At 49.7% G+C, this 26,639-nt stretch overlaps 1 long non-coding RNA gene across 1 annotated transcript; it reads left to right on the forward strand.

The window, feature by feature from the left end:
• The first annotated feature begins 10,807 nt into the window (after nt 1-10,807).
• On the forward strand, nt 10,808-13,108 carry LOC141056202 (uncharacterized). Its single transcript, XR_012221594.1, has 2 exons — nt 10,808-11,881; nt 12,168-13,108. It is a non-coding gene; the product is annotated as an uncharacterized lncRNA (long non-coding RNA).
• Nucleotides 13,109-26,639: the final 13,531 nt, after the last annotated feature.

Raw genomic sequence — 26,639 nt, forward strand, 5'->3', positions numbered from 1 at the left:
GAGCCATGCATACAGGGGAGGGGGGAGACTGATCCCAGAGCCATGCATACGGGGGGAGACTGAGCCCAGAGCCATGCATACAGGGGGGGAGACTGAGCCCAGAGCCATGCATACAGGGGGGGAGACTGAGCCCAGAGCCATGCATACGGGGGGGGGAGACTGAGCCCAGAGCCATGCATACAGGGGGGGAGACTGTGCCCAGAGCCATGCATACAGGGGGGGAGAGATTGAGCCCAGAGCCATGCATACAGGGGGGAAGACTGAGCCCAGAGCCATGCATACAGGGGAGGGGGGAGACTGAGCCCAGAGCCATGCATACAGGGGGGAGACTGAGCCCACAGCCATGCATACAGGGGAGGGGGGAGACTGAGCCCAGAGCCATGCATACAGGGGGGGAGACTGAGCCCACAGCCATGCATACAGGGGAGGGGGGAGACTGAGCCCAGAGCCATGCATACAGGGGGAGACTGAGCCCAGAGCCATGCATACGAGGGGGGGAGACCGAGCCCAGAGCCATGCATACGAGGGAGGGAGACTGAGTCCAGAGCCATGCATATGAGGGGGGGAGACTGAGCCCAGAGCCATGCATACGAGGGGGGGAGACTGAGCCCAGAGCCATGCATGCGGGCGGGAGACTGAGCCCAGAGCCATGCAGACGGGAGGGGGGGGAGACTGAGCCCAGAGCCATGCATACAGGGGGGGAGAGACTGAGCCCAGAGCCATGCATACAGGGTGGGGGAGACTGAGCCCAGAGCCATGCATAAGGGGGGAGACTGAGCCCAGAGCCATGCATACAGGGGGGGGAGACTGAGCCCAGAGCCATGCATAAGGGGGGGAGACTGAGCCCAGAGCCATGCATACAGGGGGGAAGACTGAGCCCGGAGCCATGCATACAGGGGAGGGAGGAGACTGAGTCCAGAGCCATGCATACAAGGGGGAAGACTGAGCCCGGAGCCATGCATACAGGGGAGGGAGGAGACTGAGCCCAGAGCCATGCATACAGGGGGGAGACTGAGCCCAGAGCCATGCATACAGGGGAGGAGGGAGACTGAGCCCAGAGCAATGCATACAGGGGAGGAGGGAGACTGAGCCCAGAGCCATGCATAAGGGGGGGAGACTGAGCCCAGAGCCATGCATACAGGGGGGGGGGAGACTGAGCCCAGAGCCATGCATAAGGGGGGGGAGACTGAGCCCAGAGCCATGCATACAGGGGGGAAGACTGAGCCCGGAGCCATGTATACAGGGGAGGGAGGAGACTGAGTCCAGAGCCATGCATACAAGGGGGAAGACTGAGCCCGGAGCCATGCATACAGGGGAGGGAGGAGACTGAGCCCAGAGCCATGCATACAGGGGGGAGACTGAGCCCAGAGCCATGCATACAGGGGAGGAGGGAGACTGAGCCCAGAGCAATGCATACAGGGGAGGAGGGAGACTGAGCCCAGAGCCATGCATACGGGGGGGGGGGACTGATCCCAGAGCAATGCATACAGGGGAGGAGGGAGACTGAGCCCAGAGCCATGCATACAGGGGGGAGACTGAGCCCAGAGCCATGCATACGGGGGGGGGAGACTGATCCCAGAGCCATGCATACAGGGGAGGGGGGAGACTGAGCCCAGTGCCATGCATACAGGGGGGAGACTGAGCCCAGAGCCATGCATACGGGGGGTAGACAGAGCCCAGAGCCATGCATATGGGGGGGATACTGAGCCCAGAGCCATGCCTACAGGGGGGAGGAGACTGAGCCGAGAGCCATACATACAGGGGGAGGAGACTGAGCCCAGAGCCATGCATACAGGGGAGGGGGGATACTGAGCCCAGAGCCATGCATACGGGGGGAGACTGAGCCCAGAGCCATGCATACAGGGGAGTGGGGAGACTGAGCCCAGAGCCATGCATACAGGGGAGTGGGGAGACTGAGCCCAGAGCCATGCATACAGGGGAGTGGGGAGACTGAGCCCAGAGCCATGCATACAGGGGAGTGGGGAGACTGAGCCCAGAGCCATGCATACAGGGGAGGGAGACTGAGCCCAGAGCCATGAATAGGGGGGGAGAATGAGCCCAGAGCCATGCATACAGGGGAGGGGGGAGACTGAGCCCAGAGCCATGCATACATGGGGGGGAGAATGAGCCCAGAGCCATGCATACAAGGGAGGGGGGAGACTGAGCCCAGAGCCATGCATACGGGGGGGGACTGAGCCCAGAGCCATGCATAGAGGAGGGGAGAATGAGCCCAGAGCCATGCATATAGGGGGGGGAGACTGAGCCCAGAGCCATACATACGGGGGGGAGGGAGACTGAGCCCAGAGCCATGCATACAGGGAGGGGAAACTGAGCCAAGAGCCATGCATACAGGGAGGGGGAGACTGAGCCCAGAGACATGCATATAAGGGGGGAGACTGAGCCCAGAGCCATGCATACGGGGGGGACTGAGCCCAGAGCCATGCATACGGGGGGGAGAGAATGAGCGCCGGGGGGAAATGAGTTCTGGGAGGGAATGAGCGGAGCCTGCACTGGGGAAACGGGTGCACTGGGGAGATGGCTGCACTGGGGAGATGGCTGCACTGGGGAGATGGCTGCACTGGGGAGATGGCTGCACTGGGGAGATGGGTGCACTGAGGAGATGGGTGCAGTAGGGAGATGGGTGCACTGGGGTAATGGGTGCACTGAGGAGATGGCTGCACTGGGGAGATGGGTACACTGGGGAGATGGGTACACTGGGGAGATGGCTGCACTAGGGAGATGGCTGCATTAGGGAGATGGCTACACTAGGGAGCTGGGTGCACTGAAGAGATTGGTGCACTAAAGAGATGGCTGCACTAGTGAGATGGCGGCACTGAAGAGATGGCGGCACTGGGGAGATGGGTGCACTGGGGAGGGGGTGCACTGGGGAGAAGGGTGCACTGAGGAGATGGCTGCAGCAGGGAGATGGGTGCACTGGGAGATGGGTGCACTGAAGAGATGGCTGCAGAAGGGAGATGGGTGCACTGAGGAGATGGCTGCAGACTCAGTAGGGAGATGGGTGCACTGAGTAGATGGCTGCAGTAGGGAGATGGGTGCACTGGGGAGATGGGTGCACTGGGGAGATGGCTGCACTAGGGAGATGGCTGCACTAGGGAGAAGGCTGCACTAGTGAGACGGCGGCACTGAGGAGATGGCGGCACGAGGGAGATGGCTGCACTGGGGAGATGGCTGCACTAGGGAGATGGCGGCACTGAGGAGATGGCGGCATTGAGGAGATGGGTGCACTGGGGAGATGGCTGCACTGGGGAGATGGCTGCATTAGGGAGATGGCTGCACTGGGGAGAAAGGCTACTTTCACATCAGCGATTTTTGCCAAAGTGTCGGCATTAGTCATTCTCATCAATGGGGGAGGCAGCACTAAAAGTGCCTAGGGCAGCATAAACTCTAAATACGGCCCTGGACATGCCCATCTTGGGTGTAGGGAGGAAGAATCTTCTGCCACCCAATTATTAATAAACCTGCCTGGACAATTTAACAATACCGCTTCCTGTGCCTACCTCAACTGCAGCTGACTACAAACCTCCACAATATATATATACACAGAAAAAAAACACAAAAATTGAGCTTTGCTTAAGTTGGTATTAGCGATGAGCGAGTATGCTCGTTGCTCGGGTTTCCCCGAGCATGCTCGGGTGTTCTCCGAGTATTTGGAAGTGCTTGCAGATTGTTTTTTGGTGCAGCTGCATGATATGCAGCTACTTGACAGCCTGAATACATGTGGGGATTGTCTGTTAGGGAATTCTCATATGTATTTAGGCTGTCAAGTAGCCGCAAATTATGCAGCAGCGGCAACAGAAACTAAATCTACGAGCACTTCCAAATACTCGGAGATCACTCGAGCATGCTTGGGGAAACCCGAGCAACGAGTATACTGGCGCCGGCCCTCCCTGACTTACTGCTCCACAGCAGCCGCATGTGCTATGGGCCCCTGAGGGTGGAGGAGCTCTGGCCTGCCGGCCCTAATAGCAGACAGTGTTAACCGCAGCCTGCAGCTAATACTGCCCGCTGTTAAAGTGAAATGAATATTCACTCCTCTCCACGCCTATGGGGGCGTGGGGAAGAGAGAATATTCATTTCATTTTAGCAGCGGGGACAGGCTTTAGCCTCAGCAGCTGGCTTCTGCCTCCTGTCACCAACTGCTGCTCCGCTGGCACTGGGGGCCCCCATAGCAGCTGCATGGTTTGCTGCTATTAGCGACACGCCACTGGCTGGGGACCTCTGGAACAGTAGGGGCCCTAGGCAGCCGCTGGCCCTGTATGCCAGCAGGTGTCAGTGCCTGGGCCCACCAGAGAATCCTCCGGTTTTCCGGTGTGCCAGTCTGACCATGGCGGCATGGCATGGAGGTGATCAGTCTGTGGCACTGCTGAGGTGTTATGGAAGCCCAGGTTACTTTGATAGCAGCCTTCAGCTCGTCTGCATTGTGGGGTCTGGTGTCTCTCATCTTCCTCTTGACAATACTCCATAGATTCTCTATGGCAGACCTGTGCAAGGGGCGGCCCCTGGGCCGCATCCGGCCCACCCGCTGCCTGTGACCTGCCCGTGGAGGGGTCCGGGACTTTTCTGGTTCCTGCTTTCCTCATGAATCATTTGTGGCGCCCCTGAGGGTTCAGTTGCCACAGAGGTACTGCACCTCCTCCTGAGGTGTGGTACCCCGCCATCCAGGTTAGTTGGAGGCTCCTGACCACATTCCAACACCTGCACCCATCTTCACAAAGTAGTGTAGCAAAGCCACATTGAGGCTCCCTGCTTGGAGTGTAGCAGAGCACCTTTGGTGGCTCCCTGCTTGGAACACGAAACGTGCTGGGAGGCGGGTGTAGTTAGAATACATAAGAGTGGGAAGGTTTAGGAGTTCAGTTCAGTTCAGTTGAGAGTTGAGTTCAGTTCGGAGTGGAGGAGAGGAGATCCCTGGGAGAGGGATGGAAGAAGGAAGTTCTGCAGCAGATCACAGTGACCTGGGTCTGCTGGCACGGGAAAGGAAAGAAAGAGACAGACATTAAAGAGAACCCTGATTTTCCATAAGAAGGAAAAGACTAGTATGGAATGTAGGAGTAAAAGGGAACAGAGGACGTGGGTTAGAAGAGAACCCTGCTTAGAAGTTCTAAGCGCAAGGCCGGGGCCCGGTCCCCGAGGTTGTATGGATACTAAGGGTCCTACAGCAGACACCGGTGGAGTAGTGGGCTGTAAATGCACTAGTCCAATCTAAGACTTGAGGGCACAACAGCAACTTGGATAGTGAGCAGGGACTTAGGAGTGAGGAGTCCCCGAAGCAGGCTACAGCTGTCTGCCGTACAAGTATAGCTCTTGGGAACATCTGACAGGAGGAACTCAAGTGTAACTCAGTACTAGGAGTACTTCACTCAAAGGCGCTATAGAGGAGACGTTCAGAAAGGCACATGCTGGCGGAGTGTTGGAAGGGAGCATTCCATCTTGCTTGGAGGCTGACTGAGCCCCTGACCCGGAGGACACAGCACGGAGGCAGGCACCTGTGTGTACTACAGACTGTGAGTAAAGCTTTGGAACTACAGGCCCTGGTGTCCTCTGCTCATTCCGGCACCAACACCCCAACACTGCTACATTGCTGCACCATCCACCTCTCCCAACTATCATCTCCTTTAGGCTGAGTTCACACGTGGCGTTTTTTTCGCGTTTCCGCGGCGGTTTTAACCTCGCGATTTTGCCGCGAAAACGCAAAAAATAAGCATCCCATGCATTCCTATGGGATTCCGCAATGCTGTGCTAATGCTGCGGTTTTTACCGCGGCGGAATCGCTTCGCGGTAAAAACCGCAGCATGCTCATTAATTTGCGGTATCGCGGCGATCCCGCACCCATAGGAATGCATTGTTCCGCTTACTTCCCGCATGTGGCTGTGCACACCATGCGGAAAGTAAGCAGAACATTTGCGGATGGTACCCACGGCCCGGAGGAGAGGAGACTGTCCTCCAGGCTTTGGGTACCATATCCCTGTAAAAAATAGAATTTAAAAATAAAAAATATTGTTATTCTCACCCTCCAACATCCCGCACAGCCTTCCTGCCTCTCTCCACGCTCTCGTTCCCAGTAGTCCTTTGCGAAAATGCCCACGATGGCGTCCGTTCTCGCGGGATCGCGAAGTCTCGCGGTCATTCGCGCGACGTCATCGCGAATTACCACGAGACATCGCGATCCCGCGAGTACGGATGTCATCGCGGGCATTTTCGCAAAGGATTACTGGGAACGGATGCGCGGGACGTCGGAGGGTAAGAATAACACCATTTTTTATTTTTTTTTACATCCTATCTTTTACTATTGATGCTGCATAGGCGGCCTCAGTAGTAAAAAGTTGGTCACACTTATCAAACACTATGTTTGACGAGTGTGACCAATCTGTCAATCAGTTCTCCAAGCGATGCTACAGATCGCTTGGAAAACGCTAGTATTCTGCAAGCTAATTACGCTTGCAAAATGCTAGTTTTTCCGCGGGAAAATCACGGGAATTTAAAATGCGATTTTCCCGCGGACTGGAATTCCAGAATTCTCGCGGTAATTTCCGCGAGAGTTCCGGTACGTGTGCACTTAGCCTTACACTGCCCTGGGACTACAGCTTCACCTGTGGGGAGCTTTTACATCTTTGCTGCACCACACCACTAGTCCCAGTGGATCTGCATGCAGCGTCGGCTTAACATCTCAATTGCCGAACACCACAGGTGGCGTCACAAACTATTCATTTAATCCACTACATTCCACCATTCAAGCTCCCCTATTAATTGGGCGCCCAGGGCCATGGACCGGGTCACTGCTGCCGTGACACATCCCGCTGACACCGGCCCGGTACCGAGTGCCCCACAGCCCTGGGAGGGCGACCCACATTCATGAGGAAAGCACAAAGAGGAGTCCCGGCAGACGCGGAAGTGAGCAGGGCGGACCCCGACCTCCTGAGAGCAGCACAGAAACATTGCCTCCAGCGCACCGCCCACACACCAGACCTGCAGCGCTGACTGGTCGAGGCTGGAGGGGGCGTGGTCTGAGAGAGGGCTGCGTAGATGCCGTTGGTGGCGTCTGCTAGCAGCAGTATACATCACACCACGCCTCCAACTCTGTGCTAATATGTGCGGGCGTGGAGGCGTGGTGCGATCTATACTGCTGCAAGCAGACCAGGGACACTGTGGTGCAATGTAAGGCTAGCATCAATTACTTTAGACTGGGTGTTTACGTCAGGCCAGGGTCTGGGACTCTGGGTAGAGTTAACTTTTAGACTATGTGCACACGTAGCAGAAAATTTCTGCACAAAAACCTGACTCCCTTCCCAGAAACCGTGCCTTTTTTGTCTTCGCGTTTTTTGTGCGTTTTCGTCATGGTTTTTGCGCATTTTTGATGCGTTTTTTCTGGTGCATTTTCAAAACATATTGTACTAGCCAGAAATGCGGAAAAAAACGCGAAATTAATGAGCATGCTGTGTTTTTTACCGTGATGCGTTTTTTTCGCAGTAAAAAACGCATCAATGTGCACAAAAAGTGCTAAATGCATAGAAATGACTGGGAAGCTTATTTTTAGTGGTTTTATAGGGAAAACCGCTAAAAAAAAAATGCTGTGTGTGAACACAGCCTAAGGCCTCACACTCACTGGCGATAAAATCGGCCGATTGCAATCCGATTTTTAATCGGATTGCACTCTGACCCATGTTAGTGAATGTGTGTCATCTCACTTGCGATTTTTTTTCTCAGCCAAAATCGGTCTGAGAAAAAAATTGCAGCATGCTGCGATTTGCCGCAATTTTCGGCAATAGAAGTCAATGGGTGCGATTAAAAAAACGGACCAAAAACGGACCATCCGTTTTCCATCCGTTTTTGATCCGTTTTTAACGGATACATCACCATTCTGTGGTATAGAACACTGTAAATGGTCCTGTAAATGACTGTAGAAAAAGAGTGGCTGGGAAAAAAAACGGATGAAAAACGGACACAAAGCGGATGGAAAACGGATGGGGAAAAAAAAAAATCGCATGACACTGGCATAACACTCCACCCTTTTTTCCAGTCCAGAAATCGGACCTTTTTTTAGTCGCCAATGGGTATCAGGCCTAACACTGTTAAAGTTAACAATTAAAGAGAACAATCACAAGCTGGTTACAGTTCATCGTCTCATCATTAAATAAAGATGTAATTAGGTCCTCCATATTTTCATTGTATTGTTTATGAAAAGATAGCATATGTATACTATATATTCTATACATATAGAGTATTGGGTGCAACTGAGTTAATTACATTAGTCCGGCCCTCTGACACCATCCCAATTTCTAATGCAGCCCATGGGCAAAATTAATTGCCCACCCCTGATCTATAGGGTTAAGGTCAGGCGAGTTTGCTGCCAATCAAGCCCGGTGATACTGCTGTGTGTACACCAGGTATTGGTCCTTTTGGCCGTGTGGACAGGGGCCAAGTCCTGCTGGAGAATGACATTTCCATCTCCAAAAAGCTTGTCGGCAGAGGGAAGCATGAAGAGCTCTAACACGTCCTGGTAGACGGCTGCGCTGACTTTGGTCTTGATAAAACTCAGTGGACCTACACCAGCAGATGACATGGCTCCCCAAACCATCACTGATGGTGGAGACTTCACACACACACTTTTTGGATCTGTACTGACACACAGATGGATACAGTTGAAACCAGAAGTCTCCATACACTAAATAAGACACATCTGCAGGTTTTTCTCAAAATCCAACATGAAATCAGAATAAACCTTTTCTTAGGTCAATTAGGATAATCATAATTATTAATATTTGCCAAATACCAGTATAGTGAGAGCGAGAATGTTTTAAGGCATTTTTATTACTTACTGCAAAGTGATAAGTTTCTATCCACTAAGATTACTATGCCTTTAAGCAATTCTGAACTGCCCATATGATGAGGCCATGTGTTTTGGAAGCTTCTGATGCATTTTAATGCACACATGAAAAACACTGCTTCTTTGTGTAGCGTCATGGGAGAGTCATCACCATATAGTTGCATACATATTTGCATTAAAGAGTTAATGTGCAGAAACGAAGTTCATAACGTAATACTGAATCAGCTCAAAACACATACAGTGCAGGAACCAGATCATTACTTATATACATCACCAGGTAAAAGTATTGGAGAGTTTGGTTAAAATAATAAATAATAAATGGACAGAGACCTAGAGTCCAGTGATGTGTCACTTGCCAGGCTGCTTGCTGTAGCTTTGATAAAATCACTATTTTATCAGCAGGAGATTATCATTAGAGGACTAGTAAAACTGCAGTCAGGTAGTCCTCCATATTCATGAGCTCTGTATAACTGCGCCCCCACCAATGATTTGCAGCTTTCTGCCAGTGCACACAGTAAGCAGCCAATCAGTGGTGTGGGTAGGGTTATACACAGCTCAGCATTCAGAGAACTGGCAGATCTGCAGCAGATAAAACAATATATAATCAAACCTACAGCAAGCAATGAAGTAAGTGACTAGAATCAGGGTCTCTGTCCCTACATCATGCTGCTGTCAGATAGGGGAGCAAAAACCTGGTGACAGACTTCTTTTAATCCTGCATTATACATTTTTCATGTGTTGCTCTGCTCCTCTACTGTTACCTTGACAATGGTAAATTAATACCTTGGCTTCACAAACACTATAATGAGGCTGCTGAGAGAGGATACCAGCTCCGGGGGGAATAAACAAAGGCGCTCAGCGATTCCTTATGTGTTTAGTGGTTGAAGCCGAAGGCTGCAACGGAAAAATACACAAAGCAGGAGGATAATGGCTCAGTGGTTAGCAGCGAGGTTTCTATCCAGCGCAGGGATCCTGAGTTCAAATCCCCCCAAGGACAACATCTACGAGGAGCCTGTAGATTCTCTCTCTGGGAGTTTGTGAGTTTTCTCCCACACTTTAAAACAATCCAGTGGTAGGAAATTTAGATTGTGAACCCCACTGGGGACAGAAATAACGATGTCCTGTGGAATATATTGTCAGTAAATATAAATTCCGGTTTTGCCCCTGCCATATTCACTGGTATCTACGTCTTTAGGACAGGTGTGCAATTTATTCCAGGAAGGGGCAAAATGGCGCAATATGTGATTCTATAGATGAGCCTCTATCTCGCGCCATCATCTTATTTCTGTCACATGTGTAATTATACGTTAGGCTAAGGCTCTGTGCACACGGTGCGGTTTCTGCTGTGGATCCGCAGCGGATTTGCCGCTGAGGATCTGCAGCAGAACTGCAGGTGATGTACAGTACCATTATAGCCTATGAAAAAAAAAACGCTGTGCACATGCTGTGGATTTTTCCGCGGTAAAAAAAAAAGCAGCATGTGACTTCTTTTGTGCGGTTTTGCTGCAGTTTTCCACCTGCTCCATTCTACAAATCCGCATGTGGAAAACCGCACAAAAACAGCTGTAAAACCGCAAAAAAAAGGAAGAAATCCGCAGGAAAAATGCAGGTCATTTGTCCTGCGGATTTAGTAAAATCAGTGTGGAAAAATCCGTGGGAGGATCCGCACCGTGTGCACATAGCCTAAGTGCACACGTAGCAGAAAATTTCTGCTGGAAAACCTGACTCCCTTCCCAGAAACCGTGCGGTTTTAGTGCAGAAAACGCGCGTTTTCAAAACGCATAGAAATAGCCAGAAACGCGGAAAAATGGGCAAAATTAATGAGCATGCTGCGTTTTTTACCGCAAAGCGGTTTTTTCGCAGTAAAAAACGCATCAATGTGCACAAAAAGTGCTAAATGCATAGGAATTAATGGGAAGCTTATTTTTAGTGGTTTTATAGCGGTTTTATTGGGAAAACCGCTAAAAAACCACTGTGTGTGAACACAGCCTTACAATTCATACAAAGCGTGGAAAGAACGAGTCCTGGCTCGTCTGTGGTTTGTGGAGCATAAAACAATAAATTACTGCAAAAAAACGAGGGAAAAACTGGCAAAAATGAATAATAAAAGAATCCCTTGTGTAGAACTGAGGTGTTTGTAGCACAACCTGTAGGTAAGACAAGGCCGCCTTTATCCCCCACAGAATTTATTATACACCACATCCTGGAGATCAGGTTATACTTTGCATGAAGAGTAAACACACAATGTTTGCTTTGGTTGTGTCTGCACCTGGTAACCTCACTGCTGCCTGCAGGTAACGGCAGATAACGAATTCTGCAACTTCCCCACTGTTGCTTCATGAACCCACTGCCAGCTGAAGTCTCCACTGTGTTCCCTGTTAGACCGGGGTCACACTAACCGACGCAAAATACGGTCCTTAGTTTACATGCGTAATACGGATGAATGGCCCCTAAACAGTGCTCCGTATGTCATCCGTAATCAAGGTGCGGTTGCGTATTTTGCACATGTCAGAATCCGTATGTGATCCGTATGGCGAGATTTTCGCGCAGCCTTGCAAAATGGACATTTAACGGTTTTGAGGCCTGCAAACTATTTAAATCATTAGCCTGCACCCTATTTATTGGCTCAGGAACAGGTGGCAGCCTCCATTCTGCCCATTTGTGACCTTGCCTTCACTAGGTGTGTTGCTGTTGTATGTGCAACATGGCAGACAGTCTGAGTTTCAACACAACTGACCGTGTTCTCTTCAACTGGCTTTTGTCACGGCGCTTTGGGCAACCATACCCAGTGATAGTGGATCCGCGGAGGAGGAGACGCATGTGGGTACATCCACTTTTGAGGCAACGACTCACAAGAGGTCATTTTCACCGCCTCTATTCTTCTCTGCGGGATCATCCTGTAAAATTCTACCAATACTGTCGCATGAGCCTTGCAACATTTGATCGACTCTTGGAGACAGGTTATCCCAGGGCGCACTTTCAGGACACAAGGATGCACAAAGCCATATCTGCAGAGGAGCGACTTCTACTCACAATACGGTATGTACCACACAATCACATTCTCTATGTTCATGATGTGTTGGCCAAAGTCTGTATTTATTGCTTCATGGACTAAGTTTAATGCCCTCATCTTATTCCAGATATGTTGAAACTTACAGACCAGAATGTTATGTGTAATATGTACTGAATGTCACTTAGTCATTGTGCAACCAAATATATGTGTGTTAGTAGATGTGAATCACTAACAAGTTTGGTATGTACAGTATGTACGTGGTGTTTTGTTAATTTGTGCATTCTAAAATCTTCCATTTCTGTTGTTCTTCAGCTTCCTGTCCACTGGCCTGTCTTATGCCGCCCTCCACCATGAGTTTCTCATTGGAAGATCTACCATTTCTGGCATAGTCAGGTCGACATGTAGTGAAATCTGGACAAGACTCCATCAAGTGGTCATGCCCGAGCCCAGGATGGAAGACTGGTTGAGGATCTCAAGGGACTTTGAGGAGGAATGCCAGTTTCCTAATTGTATTGGGGCCCTTGATGGCAAACATATCCGGGTGCGTAAGCCGCCGAACTCTGGCTCCCAATTCTTCAATTATAAACAATACTTTTCTGTTGTATTGTTGGATGTGGCCGACCCTCAATACAAGTTTATAATTGTTGACATTGGGGCCTATGGAAGGACGGGAGACTCTCGAGTCTTCAATACTTCCATAATGGCTCGGCGGCTACGCACCAACCAGTTGGATCTACCACCACCACGCCAGCTACCAGGCTCCACTCAAGAATCTGTCCCTTATGTCCTTGTGGCAGATGAGGCGTTTCAGTTAACGCGCAATGTCATGAGGCCATATCCCCGACGCAACCTTGACCACAGGCGCAGAATTTTTAACTTGCACCTATCACGTGCTCGGCAACTGGTGGAGTGTTCCTTTGGCATTCTTTGTGCAAAATGGCGGGTACTCCAGTCTGCCATTCAGCTGAGTGAACAAAATGTTAATGAAGTAGTTAAAGCCTGTGTGGTTCTTCATAACTTCACCAGGATACATGATTGCTCCTCCTCTGCTGGTGTTGTGCGTAGGCCGGACAATGTGCGCAGGGCGAGACCACCTATCAACCATCAACATAGACCGATCTCTGGCCTCAAAGTGCGTGATTTTCACTAATTCCTTAATGTCACCTGAGGGGGAAACTTCTTGGCAAAAGCATGTTGTGTCTATGTTATAATATTTTGGTTTATGTGTGTCTAAATATATATATTTCTTCCCCTTCTGATTCTATGACTGTTGAATTGCATTGGTAAGCGTATGTTATAACGTATGCTAACACGGTTTTTTTTAATTGAGACAGAGACGTAAAATGTATTAGACAAATGTTTACTTTAGCCTTTTTTTTGTTTTCTTTTTAAAGCAAAACATATCAGAAATGTGGAAATGGGCCAAATTGGCCTTTTTGCAGATGTGAACATTGTGTGACAATAAAATTTTCACACATAGAAAACAACAAAAATAACATTAGGCAATAACAAAATGGAAACATTATAAATTTTGGTACGTTGGGGGAGGAGAAGGCGGAAGACCAGCCTGTGTTTGCTGCTGGCTACTTTGCCCAACTTGCCCATCGCCCTGTGTGGGGGCATACTGTTGCCCATGATGTGGGTAGTGTACTGCCTCCTGGGATTGGGCTTGGTACTGGCCAGAGTAATAATGAACAGGGGCATCTTGCTGGGTCGGGTAGGCTGGTGTCTCATACCCACCAATATAGCCATGTCGTCCCCAACCAGGTTGGGACCAGCCTCCAACACTGGGTGGGAAAAAGTGGCCATATTAGTGAGGTTGGCTAGAGGCAGACATATGTTGCTGGTGTTGTAAAGGTTGGGTAGGGGGAGGAAGGGGGTGAGGTGTAGGCCCACGTATCTGAGGATCCTCAGAGCCTGCTTGAGCAAGCATGTGTGTGTGGTGTCTAAGGTGCATTAGATTTCTGGGTGAAAGCTGCCACCTCTCCAGATATTCAAACAACTCATATGGAGTATTGGGGTGTGTGCTTGCATCAAGCAGGATCTGAAAACATCCTCGAATACGGAGCCTCACCTCACGGGAAATGGCACGAAGATAAAGGGCCATGCTGCGTGAGTATGCCTCCTCGCCATCATCATTATTGACTCTAGACAGATAGTTGAGGACCCCTGTGTCCACATTGGTCCGGGTATCTTGGGCAGGGATCTGGCGCCTTTTTCGTCCTCGCTGGGATGTTCCAGCAGGCTGTGGGGAGCCCCGGATCTGGGCAGTTGGGCTGCTGCTCATGTTGCCCTGCTCCTCCAGTATGGCTGATGGTGCAGCAGCAGACGGTCCTGGTGGTGGGGATTGTGGCGCAGGCGCTGGGTTCTCCTGAGAGGATTCTTCACCCATGCTTCTTGTAGGGGGAGAAGATGGGCCAGCCACCTCATCCCCTACAGGATCAATGATGGGCTCTGTATCTGAGCCAGTTCCTCTATCCGTAAGGTTGGACTGAGTTCTGTTATGAAATAGAACAGAGACAAAAATAAATCAATATTTTTGGCCCTGTAAAGTATCTGTGTAATGTGGTGTGAGGTATCTACTTACGGTCTCAGATCCAGAATAGGGGCGAGGAAGGAGAGGCGATCATAATAGACGTATTTCCTCTTTAGGTGTCCCGCATCACCACTCCTGGACCGCTGCTGACGTTCCCGCCTGTATTGGTCGCAGATGCTGCGCCAGCGTCTCATCACATCTTCCACTGCAATGTGACAGGAAATATTCTCAATTTCACATATTTGATAGCTCAAATTTGCTACCAGTAGCCTAGGCATGTGGCCTTCTGGGGTGTGCTTTCTACCCAGGGTGGCATATCTAATTGGGCCATCCAGGCCAGATACACAGGGTCACAATAGTTCAGGTATCAAGTAACTGCACTTAATAACTTGGTAGGGTAGGAGGATGAGGAGCTTGTGGCCTGGGCCAAAAGATGGCAGTGTAAAACCATGGGTCACATCAAAATCTACCCGCCTCATGAGGAAAAAAGTACAAGCACAGGAAGGGGGGGGGCTGATTCTATATGCATTTTTTGATGTGAGGTATTTTTAATCAGTTTTTGGCCTTGTACTTACTCAGTTTCTGCTGCTCCTCACGTGGCCAATCACCAAAATCATGGAACATCTGGCGACATATGCGCCTCCATGACGCCTCCATGACGCCTCCTTTCTTGCCCGGTTGGCATAATGGGCATCACGTTGGTCCCAGAGTTCTGGCCGCTCCTGCACTAACACAATCAACATCTCCACATTCAGAAAATATGGCGCCATGACGCTGATGTACTCCGTGGAGGCGTACTTCCTGGATGTCTGGAGCGCTTTTTGAGCTCATTTGCATGTCTAGGCTTCCTGATGATGGATTGGCCCATTTCCTGTCACCTGCCAAAAGACCTGCGTATTTCTCACAAGTCACACGTGTGGTCCGTGTGTAATCCGTATTTTTTGCGCACCCATAGACTGACAATCCATGCTGCGATTGGCACGGTCTGTAGAATACGGGCGAGAATTATACGGCTGTTGGGAGCTGCCCCATAGAGAATCATTGGTCCCTGTGTAATGCGTGCTTTTAACACCTCTCACTCATCCGTATTCCTCTCTAGTGTGACCCCGGCCTTACTGGCAGCTCTGGATCACTGTTACAGATGAGCGGATCTAGCAAGATTTCAGTTTAACACATCACTTGTAATAATAATAACAATAATCTTTATTTATATAGCGCCAACATATTCCGCAGCGCTTTACAGTTTAAGGCTATGTGCCCACGTTGCGTTTAAATCCGGACACTGAAAACCGGACTCCTTCCCAGAAATCGCGCGTTTTTTTCCGCGCGATTTTACCACGATTATGTTCGCGATTTTGCCGCGATTTTCGCGTGCGATATTTAGGCTATGTGCCCACGTAGCGTTTTAAAACGCTAACAAAAAACCGGACTCCCAGAAATCGCGCGATTTCACCGCGATTCTGTTCGTGATTTTACCGCGATCTTCTCAAGCACTTTCCAAGCGATAGAATGTTAAAAAAGAGAAAAAAATAAAAAATCAGGGTATATTTACCTTCCGGCGTCCCGCGCTGCATCCCCGGGCATCAGCGTTCCCAGTAATGCCTTGCGAGACCTGTGATGACGTTGGTCTCGCGTTGGTATAGCGATCTCGCGAGACCACGTCATCACAGGACCGTGCCGCAAGGCCTTACTGGGAACGCTGAGCGCGGGAATGCAGCGCGGGACGCCGGAAGGTAAATATACCCCGATTTTTTTATTTTTTTTTTACAGGGGTATGGTACCCAGGGCCCGGAGGACAGTCTCCTCTCCTCCACACCGTGGGTACCAACCGCACATGAGACGCTTAACTTCCTGCATGGTGGGCATAGCCACATGCGTGAAGTAAGCGATTCTCATGCATTCCTATGGGTGCGGAATCGCGGCAATTCTTTGCGATTCCGCACAAAAGAATGAGCATGCTGCGATTTTTTCCGCGATGCGATTCCGCCGCGGAAAAAAGTGCAGCATTAGCACAGCATGTGCGGAATGCCATAGGAATGCATGGGGGGCGTTCTGGACACGATTTTTAAATGTTTTTGCAGCGTTTTCACGCCGAAAATCGCAGCAAAAACGCTTAAAAATCGCATCATGGGCACACAGCCTTACAGTTCCAAACACAAGTCCTAAGTAACAACGTTAACAATACAATAATTAAAGCAAAATAAGATGAAATAAGACGACCCTGCTCGTGAGAGCTTACAATCTACAATTGCTCAGACTTTGCAGCGACGTTTTTCTCTACAAATTGATGGCTCCTTAGTATACTCCAAGCGCCAGAGCATAATAAATGTAGGATAAAAAAAATAATAATTCTTCACAGCTCACTTGTTCCACCACCCCCACGTCTCGCCGTTCCGTCCTCGGTGCCTCTTCTTTTCTCTTTGCCTCTTTCCGCACATGGTCTTCGCCTCCTTCACTTCAAGCACCGATTTCGGTTTGACCATGCCTCGGACTGGTGTCACTGCACATGTCGTGCCGTCAGTCGGGCGACCTACGTGGTACCAATATGATGTCACATTGCACGTCACGCTTTGACATCAGTCAGAGGCCTCATCATCCCAGAAGACAAGGTCCACAGTAAGGAAGTATTGATATCATTGGAAAGCACAAGCAGCTTTTTAATCACTTTGTTTGGGAGATAAATTGTAAAACAGCAATTCTGGCTCTGCTGTCTGATACATATAATTTTTTTTTTAAGTATTTTTTTATTATTTGTTTCATTTACATTTTTGTATGGCATTGATGTTAAAATGACATGATAATTTTATTGCTTGGGATCTTTAACGATCCGGGTGTGGATGCAACAATACAAATTATGTCTACTTGAAAAATTGTATCATTTTTTCTTACAATTTTTTTTATTTCCTTTTCATTTCTCTATTTGAACATTCATATTTTTGATGGCAATGCTAATGTATTTCACTGCATTATTCCCGTTAGTTTCATTTCTACTTCCAGTTTATTAGACCTTGATTCTGACAGGACCTAACACTTCCATAGATGGCAGATCCTGGAGGCCATTATTAGGCCATCATAACCAGTGGTTCCCACATTCACATCTCGAGGATGCAGTGGCTGATGAAATCCAGATGGAGCTCCTCCCTCTATCAACCACTTAGTTGCTGCTGTTACTATTGGCTATATTAAATTATCAATATTTCCGTTTAGCTCAGACTGGGACCATTACAGCAGCTTTTTAATGGTATGTTACAGCACCTGTGGTGTTCGGCTATGGAGATGTAAGCCGACGCTGCAGACAGATCCTCTGGGACAGATGGTGTGGTGCAGCAATGAGGGTATAGCCCTCCACAGGCAGGGCTGTAGTCCCAGGGCAGAGTAGGTGAAGTGACACGTAGATGGTGTGGTGTCAGGCACAGAGGGGGTAGCAGTGCTGGACAGGTTGGCTCAGGGAATAAGTGTAGGACACCAGGAAATGTAGTTCCAAAGCTTTACTCACAGTCTGTTGTACAAACAGGTGCCTGCCTCCGTGCCATGCCGTGTCCTCCAGGTCTGGGACTCAGTCAACCTCCAGGCCAGATGGAATATTCCTTTCCAACACTCCGCCAACATGTGCCTTTCTGAACGTCTCCTCTTATAGCGCCTTTAAATGGAGTACTCCTAGTACTGAGTTACACTGGAGTGCCTCCTGTCCGATGTTCTTATGAACTCTACTTGTACGGCAGACAGCTGTAGCCTGCTTCGGGGACTCCTTGCTACTAAGTCCCGGCTCACTATCCAGTTGCTGTTGTGCCCCCAAGTCTTGTGTGGGAATAAAGCGGTCACTACTTCTATTCCTCCGGTGTCTGCTGCAGGACCATTAGTATCCTTACAACCTCGGGGACCGGGCCCCGGCCTTGCTCTTGGAACTTCTAGGAAGGGTTCTCTTCTAACCCACTTCCTCTGTTCCCTTTTACTCCTCACGTTCCGTACTAATCTTTCTTTCTATGGAGAATGAGGCTTTCAGTCTATGTTGCTCTCTCTCTCTCTTCCTTTCCCGTGCCAGCAGACCCAGGTCACTGGGATCTGCTGCAGCACTTCCATCCATCTATTCCTCTCTCCGGGGATCTTCTTCTCTCCAACTCCCTAACCACCTGAACAACTAATCCCAAACTCTTCCCGCTCCTTGTAATGTAAACTAACTCCACCCACCTCCCAGCACGTTTTGTGTTCCAAGCAGAGAGCCACCTATGGGTGCTTTGCTATACTCCAAGCAGGGAGCCGCCGAAGGTGCTTTGCTACACTACTTTGTGGTGTGGGGAGCAGGTGTTGGAGTGTGGTCAGGAGTCTCCACCTTACCTGGATGGTGGGATACCACACCTCAGGAGGAGGTGCAGTACCTCTGTGGCGACTGAGCCTCAGGGGCGCCACAAGTACACCTGTCTCATCAGATCTAACATCTATTTAACATTGTATGGAGCTTATACTGCGAAATTTGTTTCAGGTAGCATACAATATACACAGGTAAATAGGAGTATGTACACTCACTATGCTCATGCATGCTCACAAATACTTACCTGCTACATACACACATATGTATGCTCACTACATGCAGGTGAAAACAAGACATATACAGTAAGGTGCAGAAATATTTGGATAGTGAACACATTTTTGTGATTTCAGCTCTGAAGGCCGCTATTTTGAATTTAAAATGAAGCCTCTTGGATGCAAACGAAGTGTAGACTTTCAGGTTTAAAGGGGTATACACATCTCAAAGAACTAGCCCAATATGTGGTAGGTGTAATAATAATATTAGCAAATACCTCCAATTAGAAATTTAGTATAGTAAGGGTATGTGCACACGGAGTTTTTTGGCTCTGCGGATTTTGTAGTGAAATCCGCAAATAAATTATCTGCGGTTTTGCCTGCGGTTTCACACCTCATAATGGATGAGGTGTGAAACTGCAGCGGTTCTGCACAAAAGAATTGACATGCTGCGGATTGTAAACCTCAGCAAATCCGCGCTAAAAAATCAGCAGCATGGGCACAGCGTTTTTTTTTTCATAGGAAATAAAGGTACTGTACAACGCAGCAGAATCTGCTGCGGACCCGCAGAGCCAAAACCGCTGCGGATCCGCAGCAGAATCCGCAGCGTGTGCACATACCCTTATTCTGATTAGCTACGTTGCTTGCCCCATGTGCAGGGCATTGCAGTAGCTTAGGTATCCATGGTTGCGGCCACTAACAGCTAACTGTCACTATATACGGTAAGTGATCATAATCATGGATACCTAAGCTACTGCAATGTCCTGCACATGGGGTAAGCGGTGTAGCTAATCAGAAGAACTAAACTACAATTCTAATTGGAGGTATTTGCTATTATTATTATTACATCTACTACATATGGGGATAGGTTCTTGGAGATGGGAATACCCATTCAGGGTTGAACAAAAATATTCTGAGAACCATTTAAGAATTTCAACCATATTTCTACAAAGCTCAAAAGTAATTGGACAAATTAACTTTCCCATAAATAAAATAATTATTTTTAATACTTTGTAGAGAATCCTTTGCAGGCAAGCATTGCCTGAAGTCTGGAGGCCACGGACATCATCATCACTAGGTCTCATCCTGGGTGATGCTTTGCCACCTTTACTGCAGTGTCTTCAGGTTTTGCTTGTTTGTTGGTTTTTTTACTATGTTTTGTCTTCAGCCTGTGAAATGCGGCTCGATGGGGCTGAGATCTGGTGATGAGTCAGCAATAACAGAATTTTCCCTTCACCCATGACAGCACCACATGAGAGAGGGATCCGCCCCGCCAGGACAGGAACCTACTGAGACATAAGGGGCGGCACCTCTCCCCCGCTTCAGTTGGGTTCCTGTCCTGGAAGGAATCCCACTGTGGCGGTGCCTGTCATGGGCGAAGAGAAAGAAGACCCAGGCCCGTCCCGGCGCGGGAAGAACAGGTAGCTTACCTGTAGCGCCGGCCGTCGGGTCCTGGAAGCGCAGTCCCCGGGGTCCCTGGGGCTCCGGGTTCGTGCGGGCGTGGATGGGATCCCGGTGGCTCCGGGAAGCCCCCACCGCGCCGCCCTCCCCTCGCGCACGCCGCATCTCGATCCCCGTGGCAGGGGAGAGACGCTGGCGTCTTCCGGCCGCTGACGTCAGCGGCGCTTGGAATGCTGGGTGCGCCGGCTGACGTCAGCAGAAGGCGACGGTGTAATGGCGCCGGGTGCGACGCCGGCCGGCTTTCTGAAGCGCTGGGCCGGCGGTCGCAGGGGGGAGGGGAGGAAGACACTCACCAGGCGGAGGCATGCAGATTTAAAGGGGAAGACAGCGGTAGATCGGCGGTGCAAGATGGAGTCCGAGCAGGAACGTTCAGCGTCCCTGCCTCCCTCACAGCCCTCTGGCAGAAAGCATGGAAGCCATTCAAGCAGCAGTCGCCCCAGCCGCAGGTCGGGGCACTCCTCAAGGTCCAAAGAGCGCGGGTCAGGTGCTCCGACGCAGCCTCCAAATCCGGTACCCTTGATTACGGGTGGTGAGTGATCTTCGTGAATGTCAGCAGTATGTTAATAGGGGGTTTTTCTATTGTATGCTTCACCCTGTAGGAAAGGCCCAGAAAAGCAGGAAGCAAGAAGAACAATAGGGATTGTGCTATATGTAAATCTCCCCTAGCAAGAGACTGGCAAAAAGATCTCTGTGCTTCGTGCATTCAGCGAACTATGGCGGAGGAAGCACCTAGTTTCGCAGCCAATCTAATATCTGCCCTCAGGTCAGAAATGGAAGGCTCAATTAAGTCCTTATTGAAAAAAGGGAAAAAAAGCAGGAAGGATTTCCCTAGTTCCCCCTCAGATTCCGCATCAGTATCATCTCAGGCGGAAAAATCATCCTCCTCAGACTCCTCAGATAGTGACACAGGGGGTAAGCCATGTTTCCCTGTAGAAGATACAGATGCCCTCCTAAAGGCCATTAGAACCACAATGGGCCTACAGGAAGAAAGGGCGGCCAAAACCCTAGAGGACGTCATGTTTGGGGGGCTTCAGGAGAGGAAAAAACGAACCTTCCCAGTAAACGCGAAAATCCAGGCGCTTATTGAGAAGGAGTGGAAAAAGCCTGAAAAATCGGGGGCCCTTCCATCCGCTTCTAAGAGGCGATACCCCTTTGAATACAAGGATACGGAAATATGGGACAAAGTCCCAAAAATAGATGCAGCGGTGTCCAGGTCTTCCAAAAGGTCGGCCCTGCCCTTGGAAGACGCAGGGGTTCTTAGAGACCCGCTAGACAAAAAAGCGGACTCATATTTGAGGCACGCATGGGAAGCAACAGCAGGAGGTCTTAAGCCGGCGATAGCGGGCACCTGCACGGCACGCTCCCTCATGATCTGGCTGCAGCAGTTAGAAGAGAAGCTGGCGTCAAGGGTCCCAAGAGAGAAGATCTTATCAGACATGTATCTCTTGCACGGGGCAGCGGCTTTTCTGGCAGATACCTCGGCGGACTCTATGCGATTAACAGCCAGAGCAGCGTCACTATCAAATGCTGCTAGACGCGCGTTATGGCTTAAAGGCTGTCCGGGTGACCTTCAGTCCAAGACCAAATTGTGCTCTCTCCCCTGCGATGGCCGATTCCTGTTCGGCAAAAACTTGGACGATATTCTGGAGAAAGCAGGCGATAAGAAAAAAGGCTTCCCCAGATTCCCTATGGATCAGAGGAGACAGCCCTTTCGGAGGGGAAGATTCAATAGAGGACGTCCTCCCGCTGACAGAAGAAGATGGGAGGATAAAAAGAAGAAAGAATCAGGGTTTATGTTTGGTGGAGGCACCTCCACCTCCAAAAAGTCACCACAGTGACGCCAGTATTCCAGTAGGAGCGAGATTGGCACTCTTTTTCCAGGCCTGGGAAAAGATCTCCTCCAACACCTGGATTCTGAGCATCCTAAAAGAAGGCCTGAAAATCCCCTTTATTCGTCAGCCAAAATCCGTGGTCGTCATCACACCTATCAGGAAGATGACCGAAGAACAACTGGCCTTAGAAACAGAAATCCTGAGCCTGATAGACAAGCGGGTACTGTCCGAGGTGCCACGCTTACAGGAAGGAAAGGGGTTTTATTCACCCCTTTTCCTAATAAAAAAACCGGATCAGTCGTTCAGGACAATCATAAATCTCAGACGCCTCAATCTATGGATAAAGAACCCGACCTTCAAGATGGAATCAGTAACTACGGCAGTGAAGCTGCTACATCAAGATTGCTTCATGGCCGTAGTCGATTTAAAGGATGCGTATTACCACATCCCTATCCATCCAGATTACCAGAAATACCTGAGGGTAGCGCTTTATATTCAGGGCACACTAAGGCACTTTCAGTTCAGGGCTCTTCCGTTTGGCATATCCATAGCCCCGAGGGTCTTCACCAAGGTCATAGCGGAAGTGACAGCCTTTCTCCGGATTCACGATACGGTCATAATACCATACCTGGACGATTTTCTTATAGTGGGCAGTTCAGAGGACCACTGTACAGCACAGCTGACTCAGGTGATCAACACCTTGCAAGAGTTAGGGTGGATAGTCAATTTCAAAAAATCAAAATTACAACCCCTAAAGAAACAGACCTTCCTAGGATTTATACTGGACTCAGAAAGGCAAGAGTGTCTGCTCCCAGAGTCCAAGATAGAGAAGGTGCAAAATCTGGCCTTGGCAGGCCGAAACCAACCATGTATGACATTAAGAAAAGCAATGTCCCTGCTAGGTACCCTAACATCCTGTATTCCGGCGGTCAGGTGGGCTCAGTTTCACACCCGGCAACTCCAGTGGGAGATACTAAGAGCACAAAGATCGCTAAGAGGGCGTTTGGAAGGAAAGCTGGAGCTTTCCTTAAAAACCAGAGACTCTCTCAACTGGTGGTTGAACGAGACAAATCTGACCTTAGGAATACCATGGGACAGACAGGCGACAGATATAATTTTAACAGATGCAAGCTCCTCGGGGTGGGGGGCACACCTAAGGGGCCTCATAGGTCAGGGTTCCTGGACACCTCAAGAAAGGAAAGCATCCTCCAACCTGAGAGAACTGTGGGCAGTGGGCAAGGCCCTAAACCACTTCATTCCGCTACTCCAGGGTCAAGATGTACGCATCATGTCAGACAACAAGGTAGCAGTGGCATACATCAACCACCAAGGAGGGACAAGATCACACTCCTTAATGGAAGCAGCAACAAACATTCTGAGCAGGGCAGAGGATCACCTACACTCCGTGACAGCCCTACACATAAAAGGGGCAGAAAACATAGAGGCAGATTTCCTGAGTCGCAATACCCTGAGGCAAGGAGAATGGGCACTAAACCGATCCATTTTTCAAAAGTTAATTCAGCTTTGGGGGGAACCGGTGATAGACCTCTTTGCAAACAAGCACAACAGGCAAACAGAAAGGTTCTGCTCTCTAAACCCAAGGGAAAACCCATGGGCAGTGGACTCATTGCACATCCAGTGGAACTTCAGACTGGCTTACGCGTTCCCCCCAGTAGCTCTGATCCCGACTGTGGTAAGAAAAATCAGAAACGATCAAGCCAGGGTGATTCTAATAGCTCCATTTTGGCCAAAAAGGCCCTGGTTCGCTCTGCTACGGAAGATGTCCCTCTCCGATCCTTGGGTTCTGCCAGAAATCCCGGACCTACTAGTTCAGGGTCCAATATTACACGCTCAGGTCAAAGGATTCCATCTGACGGCGTGGAATTTGAAAGGTCGCTTTTAATAGATAGGGGGTTCTCCCCTGGGCTGGTGGCCACTCTGCAAAAAAGCAGGAAACCGGTGACTACTAACATCTACGGCAGAACATGGGATAAGTTCCTACAGTTCTTGGGTAAGCCGTTAGGGAAAGAACCTCCGATTAGTGACATCCTAGAGTTCTTACAATCTGGGTTGCAGATGGGGTTAGCAGTAAACACACTTAAGGTTCAGGTGTCGGCACTAGGGGCGCTCTACAATTGCAAACTGGCATCAGATAGGTGGATAGCCAGATTTATTAAATCCTGCCATAGAGCTAGACCTATTCCAATACCTAGAATAGCCCCCTGGGATTTAAACCTGGTGTTAGAAGCCCTTACAAAAGAACCGTATGAGCCATTACATCAGCTACCCCTAAAGTTTTTGACCCTAAAAACGATCCTGTTAGTAGCTCTCACATCAGCCCGCAGGATAAGCGACTTACAAGCTCTCTCAGTAAATCCTCCTTATACGCAAGTCTTTCAGGATAGGGTAGTGTTAAGAACAGACCCCAGTTATCTGCCCAAGGTAGTGTCAGATTTCCATCGGGGTCAGGAAATTGTTCTTCCATCCTTTTGCGAAAATCCAAAAAATCTGGGGGAGGAAAAATTCCATAGTCTGGATGTTAAAAGAGCTCTTGTAGAATATATATCTGCCACTAGCCAGTGGAGGAGGTCACAGTCCCTATTCGTAGCTTTTCAGGGTGCCAGGAAAGGCTATGGGGTTTCAAAAGGGACTATTGCTAGATGGATCAGGGAAGCCATTAGTGTAGCCTATTCAGCTAGTGGTATCCCGATTCCTGACGGCATCAAAGCTCATTCCACCAGAGCCGTGGCGACCTCCTGGGCTGAAAAGGCAGAGGTATCAATCGAACAAATTTGTAAGGCCGCTACCTGGGCCTCACCTTCAACCTTCTTTAAGCACTATAGATTAAATCTATCCTCCTCTGCTGACTTAACCTTTGGTAGAAGGGTGCTGCAAGCGGTGGTCCCTCCCTAAGGTGTTTCGAAGTCTCCAAAAATCTCTCATGTGGTGCTGTCATGGGTGAAGGGAAAACCACCATGGTTACTTACCGGTAGCCGGTTTTTCCGGAACCCATGACAGCACCCGTACATTCCCCCCCTTTTTCACTGTATGGTGTGCACAATTAGTAGGGTGTTTTGAGTGTTGTGGTGTTGGATAAACATGTAACTAACCGGGAAGTCCTCTCAATGCTCTGTAACCCAACTGAAGCGGGGGAGAGGTGCCGCCCCTTATGTCTCAGTAGGTTCCTGTCCTGGCGGGGCGGATCCCTCTCTCATGTGGTGCTGTCATGGGTTCCGGAAAAACCGGCTACCGGTAAGTAACCATGGTGGTATTCCACTTCTTTGCTTTTGCAGGATGTTTTGGGTCATTGTCCATCTGTCCAAGGTCCAATCAACCTGGCTGCATTTGGTTGAATCTGAGCAGAAAGTATCGCCCTGTACACACAGAAGTCACCCGGCCACTTCAGTCACATCATCAATAACCACTAGTGACCTGGTGCCATTGGAAGCCATGCATGCCCGCGCCATCATGCGGCCTCTACCATGTGTTACAGAGGATGTGCTGTACTTTGGCTCAGGAGCTGCTCCAAGCCTTCTCCAGAAGTTCTTCTCCCCATCATTCTGGTACAGGCTGATCTTAGTTTTGCTTTTCCAGAACTGGGCGGCATCTTCAGATGTTTTTGGCAATGTCTAATCAGATCTTTCTATTTTTCAAGCTGATGAAAGGGAACCTGTCACCTCTTTTTGCCTCTATAAGATGCGGCAACTGCCTTTCAGGGCTTATCTACAACATTCTATGATGCTGTAGATAAGCCCCCAGTCCGACCTGCAAGATTAGAAAAATAAGGGGGGGCGGTCCGGTGTGTCCGATCGGATGGGTGTCACAGGTCCGGGTCCGGCGCCTCCCATCTTCATGCGATGTCGTCCTCCTGCTTGTTTGGTGTCGCGCTCCTGCGCAGGCGTAATTCTCTGCCCTGTTGAAGGCAGAGCAAAGTACTGCAGTGCTCAGGCCCCAGAAATGTCAGAGAGCCCCAGCGCCTGCACACTGTAGTACTTTGCTCTGCCTTCAACAGGGCAGAGAATTATGCCTGCGCAGGAGTGTGACACCAAGCAAGCAGGAGGACAACATCGCACTGGACTGTGGGATGGAGGATGTGTGATGGGTATATGGGCACGGGACTATGGGATGGAGGATGTGTATGACGGGTATATGGGCACGGGACTATGGGTTGGAGGATATGTATGATGGGTATATGGGCACGGGCCTATGGGATGGAGGATGTGTGATGGGTATATGGGCATGGGACTATGGGATGGAGGATGTGTGATGGGTATATGGGCACGGGACTATGGGATGGAGGATGTGTGATGGGTATATGGGCATGGGACTATGGGTTGGAGGATATGTATGATGGGTATATGGGCACGGGCCTATGGGATGGAGGATGTGTGATGGGTATATGGGCATGGGACTATGGGATGGAGGATGTGTGAT

This window comes from Dendrobates tinctorius, unplaced genomic scaffold (genome assembly GCF_039654945.1).
Source record: "Dendrobates tinctorius isolate UK_male_01 unplaced genomic scaffold, ASM3965494v1 ptg000196l, whole genome shotgun sequence".
Lineage (NCBI taxonomy): Eukaryota > Metazoa > Chordata > Amphibia > Anura > Dendrobatidae > Dendrobates > Dendrobates tinctorius.